General features: G+C 43.8%; 1 pseudogene across 3 annotated transcripts; it reads left to right on the top strand.

The window, feature by feature from the left end:
* Positions 1-1,480: 1,480 nt before the first annotated feature.
* LOC144218065 (protein FAM170A pseudogene) lies at positions 1,481-7,581 on the top strand (annotated as a pseudogene). 3 transcript variants are annotated; one of them, XR_013331041.1, is made up of 4 exons: positions 1,481-1,650; positions 2,835-2,966; positions 4,094-4,240; positions 5,262-7,581. The product of XR_013331041.1 is annotated as a protein FAM170A pseudogene, transcript variant X2 (transcript). The 3 variants fall into 3 exon arrangements; XR_013331040.1 differs by having other exon boundaries at positions 4,091-4,240; XR_013331042.1 differs by lacking the exon at positions 4,094-4,240.
* The last annotated feature ends 1,175 nt before the right edge of the window (positions 7,582-8,756 follow it).

The following is an 8,756-nucleotide window of genomic DNA, read 5'->3' as shown; positions in this document are numbered from 1 at the left end:
TCCATGTCAATAGGAGTGCACCGTTTGTAGTCTGAGTCTAATTACATTCACTCATCATTCGATTGGTGAGATTAATCTATGTTCTGTGTGCACTTTATTTTATACACACAGATTTGATGAATGTCAATCATTTCTTTATTGATTATACATTGCTGAGTACTTGGGTTGCTTTGAATATGGGGCTACTCTGAAAAGGGATGTTCTAGATATTCGATTGCATGTCTTTTGCTATCTGGACTGATTTTCGTTTGGCACATGCTTGAATTCAGTGGCTAGCTGATAGTTTTCAGAGTTGATCTTCATCCCTTAGACCTCAGTCTTGTATACCTATATGTTCTAACGCAGTCGCATGTCACAGTACCCTTTCCCTTTCACATCCGGGCTGTACCTCCATTTGCTTTGGATCTCGAAGCTAATATTTTCTTTCTCCTACAGTTTTTTATTGTTGCAACCTCCAATGATCTTCCTTAGATTTCACAAAGACACTAATTCTGTTAGTCTCAAGGAGAATATGCCTAATAATTACCTTGGACACCTAAATCATAACAACATATACACACTCAAATCTGTAATCATGGGACATGCAGTCTACACACATGAGTATTAGGTGAACTGAAACAGACACAAAGCATACCTACCATTCTCACTCACCCACAATTCACCCCATATTCAGATTCAGAAACACAAAATCAATCATAGACTAAGCCTCTATCCTGTTTGAAGCAACATGTTAAGGGACTTATGCACACCAATCCCATTGCATCCATCACCACAGCTTGCTACAATATGCGGAAAATACACATACCAGACGCATCCTTAAGAGACGGTCATCATTTTGTTATGTTTCTTTAATTTTGAGAGAGAGAGACAGAGCGCAAGCCAGGGAGGGGCAGGAGACACAGAAACAGAAGCTGGCTCCAGGCTCTGAGGCATCCGCACAGAGCCTGATGCGGTGCTCGAACTCACAACCCGTGAGATCATGACCTGATCCGAATCGGATGCATAACTGACTGAGCCGCCAAGGAGCCCCAGAGATGATCCTAATCTTAAACAATTAGTGAGCCATGAGCTTGGTTAACTTGGAAACAGAGACACTGGTGTGATAAGAAAGAGTATGGACTTCAAAACTCAAAACCCATCAGTTGTTTCCTATGAGGTTATAAATCTCTAGGATGNAAACCCATCAGTTGTTTCCTATGAGGTTATAAATCTCTAGGATGTGGAGTGCAGAGGGTCAACGTGTATCAAGTGGGAAGGAAGGTAAATGGTAGCAAAAATCCTAAGCAGGTGAATGGATATGAGGAGCGCTAGGAGCAGGATCCAGATGGAAGAACAGAATTGTGAAATAGGCCAGTTTCCTGCCCAAGCTAAGGAAAACTGTTTAGGACAAAATCAGGATTTCTCTGGGTTGAGGGTGGGGTGGCAGTGGGAGAGTCGCTTAGGGAGAAGTGTGTAGGAGAGGAACAGAATGGAACCAGCTAGTTTTAGGACATTTCTATCACGTTCTAGGAATCTCCAAGTCACCCACCAATGATCTACCTCCTTAGTCTTTTTGGGAAGACACCCCTGTGCTCTCTGAGTCAAAACACGCACCCTCTGAAGTGGAGTATTTATCCGGCAACTCGTCCTTCTACCGTCACTCTTGTGCTGGTAAGGAGAAAGAAAATGCACTTCAAGTCTCAGCATTCAGGGCAGTGAGAGTTTGAACAGATTTGTAGAGGTCCAGCTCAGCATGTCTGCTCCGCCAATGGGGGAAAAGGTACCCATTGGGTCCAGTTATCATCTTGCCCTCCTCTCTTATTTGGGAGTCTGGGTCTCTGTTTCTGTACCCTTAGTAGAAATTCATCTTAATCATTTTTTCACTCGTAGGCAGGACAGAGGAAGTGTGTGCATTCATTTCAGGAAAAACATCGTTTATCGAGGAGAGAAGGGAAATCTAAGGCACAGTACCCACAACTGTTTTGGCGTCACTGAAGCCTATGAGTTACAAATTAATATAACGTGAAACCATCGTTTGTAGTCTTCTCGTAATACCTGACCACAGAAAATAGACAAGAGCTCCGGATCCTTAGTTCTCGACGTTCAACCATCTTCTCTACTGAATGACTTGCTAAATGGAGCTCACAATCGAAAACTACAAAACAGGGGCTCTTGGGTGGCTTAGTTGGTTTGGCCACTGATTTCGGCTTAGGTCATGATCTCACCGTTTGTGTGTTCGAGCCTGCTTCGGATTTTGAGTCTCCCGCTCTCTCTGACCCTTCCTGCTCACACTCTATGTCTCACTTATTCTCTCTCCAAAAATAAACANATTGAGAGGTGGGGTGTGAAGTCCGCCTTGGGGATCCTCCTGGAGTGTCCACGTGCGGCACAGGTACACAACAGGGCCTTCATGGGAGGACCCACGAGAGCCGGGATCTGAAAGTGGAGGCTAAGGTGAAGTCAGGCAGTTCTTTCCAGTCCATTCAAAACCTCCCAGGAAGCAGCAGGACTCACAATCGTAAACCACAACTGGCACACTGCACCCCTTTACCGACACACATCCTCCAAATTTCCTCTTGTGGTAAACAGAGGAACAATAACAAATAAGATGGGCACCTGATCGTGTACCAGGGAAGAATTGGTGCTCAGGTACATGCAGAAAACAGCATTCGGCCCTCACAGGGAATCAGATACTTCATTCCAACAGATGTTTTCATAGACCTCAATTGTAGGACCTTGAACAGAAACTAGACTAGAATCTTCGTGACGATAAATGCCATCTGTTTGATTCGACATGGTATCTCTTGAGTGTTTAGCGACGGCCAAAAATACCTGATTTTCCTTCTCTTTCCCAGAAGTCTTCAAATCACGTGAAGGCTCATCACGATCTGGACCCTCTAAATTAGTCCAATTCCACAAGCAGAGGGAAGAGGATTCAGGCTCAAGAGACATCTGTGTCTCTTCTCCAGACAAGCTCATTCACAGCGGTAAGTGGTGGGGGAGAATAGGGGATGAGGGGGATTCGGGCATGGTGGTGAGGCAGCATGGGAGCCAAAAATTGGGATTGAGCTCCATTGCTCAGCAATGGCCATGAACGAACCATCTCGCAAAGACTGCCCAGGGACTCTGTTTCTTCTTAGGGGGCAACAATATGCCATGTCAGCATCCCTGTTTTCTTTGGTAGAAGCTCTTAAAGGATCTGAATGGGAAGATTACAAATCTAAGAGAAAAGTAGAAGTATATTTAAAGAAGAGTCTGTGAAGTCTTAAATTGACCATCTCTATCACCGGGGTTCCCAGGGAATCGTGAAAATAGATTTATTCTTCTAAACATTATCTGTCTATCTGTCTGTCTATCTATCTATCTATCTATCTATCTATCTATCTATCTATCTATCTATCTATCTATGTATCTATCTATCTATCCTTCCATCCACCCACCCACCCACCTGTCCATCCATCCATGCGTCCATCCATGCATCCATCCATCTGTCCTTCCGCACCGTGTGTGTATGTGTGTGTGTGTGTCTGTGTGTGTGTGTAGATAGAAAGCTTTCCATATGTTAGTAGATAGATATAGATGCAGAGGTCTTCATATAACGTGGACCCCACATTATCTAAGTGCACTATTTCCCATGAAGAAAATCAAGCAAATAATATCAAACATTCGTGATTGCAAACTGTTTCCAGGCATAGTTCTTACTCAGAGTCAGTATTGTCTACACATCTCCAGAAATATCACCTATGAGGTATTCAGTATCAAGGGCATCCACCATAAACACAATTTTCATCATTATTTACTTCTATTTGAAGTAAGTGACATTTTCAAAGGTCAACTCCCCTTAAAGTTGTCAAGATTCCAACCAGAAAGTCACCTCCATTTTTTGGAGAGCACGTCTCATGTTTGGTAATGATGTGTGACGTATAAGGTCCACTAAGTGTGTGTCTTGTGAATTGACAAATTCTGGAAAATGCCACATCTCAGTGTTTGGTTTGGTTTGGTGTGGTTTGGTTTTAGGAGCCCAGAAAACACCACCTCACACTGTTGCATTGTGTGTGTGTGTGTGTGTGTGTGTGTGTGTGTGTGTGTTTGTTTTTATTCCATTCCCCAGAAGACAGGAAAGGTCAAGAGGGTTTGCCTCCTCCTGAGTCATGTGTGGTGGTCCCTGGTTGCAGCCATGCAGTGGAAGAAAAGTCCTCTGCCGCAGAATTCTTTTCCTGGACCACCTCTGCAAGCACGCTCATTCCTGCTGATGGGGAAGGTAAGGAAAACAAACAGGAGGGGTCTGAGTACGGACAGGAGGTAAAGCTGAGCTGCTTGGCCCAAGCCCTACTTATTTGACTCTCCCCTCAAACGCAGAAAAGGGTTTCAGGGCAGAGGCATTAGACTGAAGCCCCTGTAGAGGAACAGAGAGAGCGAGCGATAAGATAAGACACAGCTCCTCATATGAACACTGGGACATCTGTGCGTCGCGGAGAGCACAGTGCTGGTGTGGGCATTTCATCAGAACCTTCCCCCTGAGATGAGCATGAGCTCAGATCCTCATGCACACTCCCTCATCTGTATCCCTTCCTGCCAGGTATGGTCCCGTTTCTCCTTCCTTTGACTTTTTCTCCCAAACGTACTGCCTTCAGTCCTCATTAACGTTCCTGTGTTCTAGTAGCATGGTGTCGGTACGCCCCGGTACCTTCCTTCCTTCACACAGTCTCACCCACTTACACACTAATCCCGTAAGTAAACTATGTCCTCTCACACAGATAACCTGTTTGAACTCCCTCATGCAAACTGCAGCCAACTCATACACCATGGAGTGGATGCACTTTCATATACTGCCTTTCTGGTCCTGATGCCACTTGACCCACAAGGACGTCAGCCCCTCCAAAAGCCACACATTCTGAGAGCCTAGTTCCCTTCTGCTAACACTTGACGTCGTATTGACTCAACAGCGAGAACAGGCAATGCTCCCGTACTTGTTCACACGAAGCGTCGCACCGTGGAACACATAGGCACACATTCATCCGCCATTGCCTTTTCCAGTGTGGAAAACACTCACGGGAGATGTCCCCAAACCCACATACAACTCCACAAGACGCACCACACCCTCATCTTCCCAGGGACACCAGCTGTACACCTCGAAGAAAACATACCACTCCCCACATTCTGAATATCACGTGTGTATCTGCTTCTGCTCCCGTATCCACACAGGAATGGTCTTGTGGCCATCTTAAGTCCTGCCGACATCACGTACTTATGCTCCCTATGTTTGGAATGTTCTTGCCTAGAAACACTTCAGTGCCATCAAGAAATAACCTGTCTTGGATTCCACGATAATTGGAAGAGTTCGCCCCCCTTTCCACCAGCCTACTTCCCATTCCATCCCATCGGGAATCCTAAACCCTCTTTATCCTCAGAACATCCCAAAGGAGAGAGGCTCATGAGAATATTTTACCAGCGTGTCCACCGGAAAAGGGGAGTGGCTGTCCTGTGTGAGGGCGAGACCGGACTGTAGCCGGCCTCAAAGAAGAGAAAAATGGACGAACTGACCATTTCTGACATAAGTTCTCCCACAACCGACGTCTCTTGTCCGTATACTGAAGAACTCCTGAGTGACAGTGACTCCAGCTGGAACAACGAAGCCCAGGAGGAAAGACAGGAGGTTGAAAGTCCAACAGAGCTTCCCCCTCTAGAGGGATATTCCATGGCCAAGCCGCCCGAGTGGCTGCTGGCCCCAGAAAGCGGTTTCAAGTGTATGGCCTGCTGCCGGGTCTTCCCCACCTTAGAGGCCCTCAAGCAGCATGTGCAGAATGGAGTCAGTGAGGGCTTTAGCTGCCGCGTTTTCCACGTAGCCATGACGTGGCTGGAGAACAAGCAGAAAACGGTCGAGAGGAAGACGGAAGAGGAAGAAAAAGGAGGACAGGAAGATAACCCACAGGTGCCAGAAGAAAAACCATTTTGGCTGAAAGAATTCTTCAAGAGATTATTTTTCGGCTGCTTTTGAGGGAGGAAGTAGAATAGACCACACTCTGCTGAGGGGGCTTTATCCTGTCCAAACAACCCCAGTCCCGGAGGTTTTTTATTCACCCCCACTCCATCCCCCCCAATATCACCACACCACCAGGAGGAGCGGAGAACCATTTTCAGGTCTACCCAGGGTTCTCCCGAGAAGGGGAGAACATGCTTTCCCTCACATGCCCGCCCACACAGTTACTTGCCAGGGGCGCTGTACTCATTATGGAGACAGGAAAAGCTAGTGCACAATTGAAACCAAAAGCAGAGAAAACCCACTCCTTTGGCTTTCGTGTGCTTGTGCACATGCAGGTGTACACACACTTCTTCTACGGTCACAGTTGAAAGGATGGAATGTGTCACAAAACATCAGACAAGATCAAATATAGGCACCCCAGGGCGTTCCAAAAATCAGACTACCATCAAGGTTCATAGTTTGAAACACAGAAAAGCTACCAATTTCTGAGCAAGCTACTTTGCATGTTGAATGGTTTGCATGCCACTGAACACTTGTACATTTTCAAAGATAAATCTTCATTTTCCTTTCTCCTCTGCCATCTTCAATCATAGTGACACCCACAAAATAATTTAAAAAGCGTTCGTCAGAGTTCATGAGGCCATAAGAGGGACATTTCAATAGTGCCACTTTCAGATGGTGGTGTTCATAATTTGTAGCTTCTGTACATCTGATAGTATTCAAACTGAAAACTGCCCTATGTATGTATATCCATATAGGTGTCCCAAATCCCATAGGGCAGTTTTCAGTTTCAAGAATATCAAAAAGCGCAACAAAAGCTACTAATTAGAAACAGCACCATCTGAAATTGGCTATTCACTATTCAAATTCACTATTTGAATGTCCCTCCTATGGCCTCATGAACTGTGAACTGTCACTAACACTTTTTAAATGTGTGTGTGTGTGTCTGTCCCTCTGATTGAAGATGGCAGATGACAAAGAAAATGAAAATGTATCTTTGAAATTGTACTATGAATGTGTTATGTGCCATGCAAATAGAGCATACACACATGTTTCATATATGTTATATAAGCATATATGCATAGAAACACATGGAAATATATATATGTATATATCATCTCTATATCCATCATTATCTTGAAACTATTTTTTATGTCCATCGCCCTTATGGCTATGTACGTATAAAAAGTGTCGTGTACCTCAGTGTCCTAGAAGAGATCGATTATCATTGCTTTTGGTTTCATCTGCCTAGTTCTTTTCCCTACTTCCTTTGATAAGATGCTCTACTTTCTGTCTACAAATATATAGGCAAGTAAGTTAGACTTCCCTTAAGGAAGCGAAGTCCTTAATTTACTACTTGGCTTCCATGAGTCACCCTCGGAAGAATCATCAGTCTGGGTTGGAGACATCTGTACCAATAGCTTGGACAATGAAAATAGAGGAGCTAGAGACTGGGCAATTGGGAATCTTTTGTCTGCAACTGAAGAAAGATCTAGGAGCCTCCACGACTGGCCTTTCTTCAGTTCCTCCTTTTTGGAAGACCTGGCGGTTTGAACTATTAGTTTCATATGCTAAGCATCTCCACTAACCCTTCAATAAAGTCTTGTTTGGTCCCTTGAGCCTCAGTCATTTACTTTGTTGGTCACATAATGTACCTTAATGGATGCCAATTAGCTTGACCATGATCATTTCTTCCATGTCAATAGTTGAACCCATATGGCCTAGAAACCACTCCTACAGTATCCTATCCTTCTGATTTTATACTTCAACAGGAAGGGATATGCTTCTACTCCAGATGTCCACTTGATTTCTTAGAAAACTGCATGACATNGGAAAACAACTGACAAGAAACTATTTAAGAAAAAATGGATATCATAATACCTAAAGTAATCGCAATTTTGAGGAGAGGAAGACACAGGTAAAAGCACCGAACTTAGGTATTCAAAATAAAATGTCACATATTTTCGGTAATTATTTCCTTTATCTTTGATGATCGGTGGTTTGGCTTTAATGTGTCTGGGCAGGAATTGGTTGTCGTTGTTTCTATTGTTTGAGACACGCTGAGCTTCTTAAGAACGAAGTATTTTTTGAAGTTTCTTTTTTCCTTTTTGAGNAATTCACAAGGAGTGGCACCAAGACTCCAGAGTGGTCCCATGTACCTGCCAGCCCGCTTCCTTCAACTTCATTGTAGTGTATTACCAGAGGAAATTGATTGGAACACTACAATAAACTATCCTGCACACCATAGTAAGATGCACCTGTTTTTACAGAGAGTTATCTTTTGTAGATTTTACATAGAACTCTCTGACATTTTATCCCATGTATAGAGTTATATACACATCATTGCAGTCAAGATACAGAAATGATCTGTTACTCCCCTACCACTTCTCACAGGCTGCTCTTCATCCCACAGCTCACTTTATACTCAATGTTTACAAAAACAAAACAAAACAAAACAAAACAAAAAACAAACACTGGGAGATATTCCTCTAATATCAGGAACAAGACAAGGATTCCCACTCTACTCTTATCAACTTAGTAACGGAAGTCCTAGCCACAGCATACAGACAAACAAAAATAAATAAGTCATTTGTATTTAGGAAGAAATAAAACTTTCACACTTTGCAGACGATATGATACTATATATAGAAAGACCTAAAGACAACACGAAAGAAACTACTAGAACTCATAAGTTACAGCATCTGGCTGCTTCATTTAATGATGTTATTCATTCTCCTGGAGCCCGAAAGTTTCAGAGAGGAAACCTGACTCATCTAGGGGAAGTATCAAGTGG

The sequence above is a fragment of the Crocuta crocuta genome, unplaced genomic scaffold, assembly GCF_008692635.1.
Source record: "Crocuta crocuta isolate KB4526 unplaced genomic scaffold, BGI_CrCroc_1.0 scaffold714, whole genome shotgun sequence".
Taxonomy (NCBI): domain Eukaryota; kingdom Metazoa; phylum Chordata; class Mammalia; order Carnivora; family Hyaenidae; genus Crocuta; species Crocuta crocuta.
This window is presented reverse-complemented; position numbering and strand designations above follow the sequence as displayed.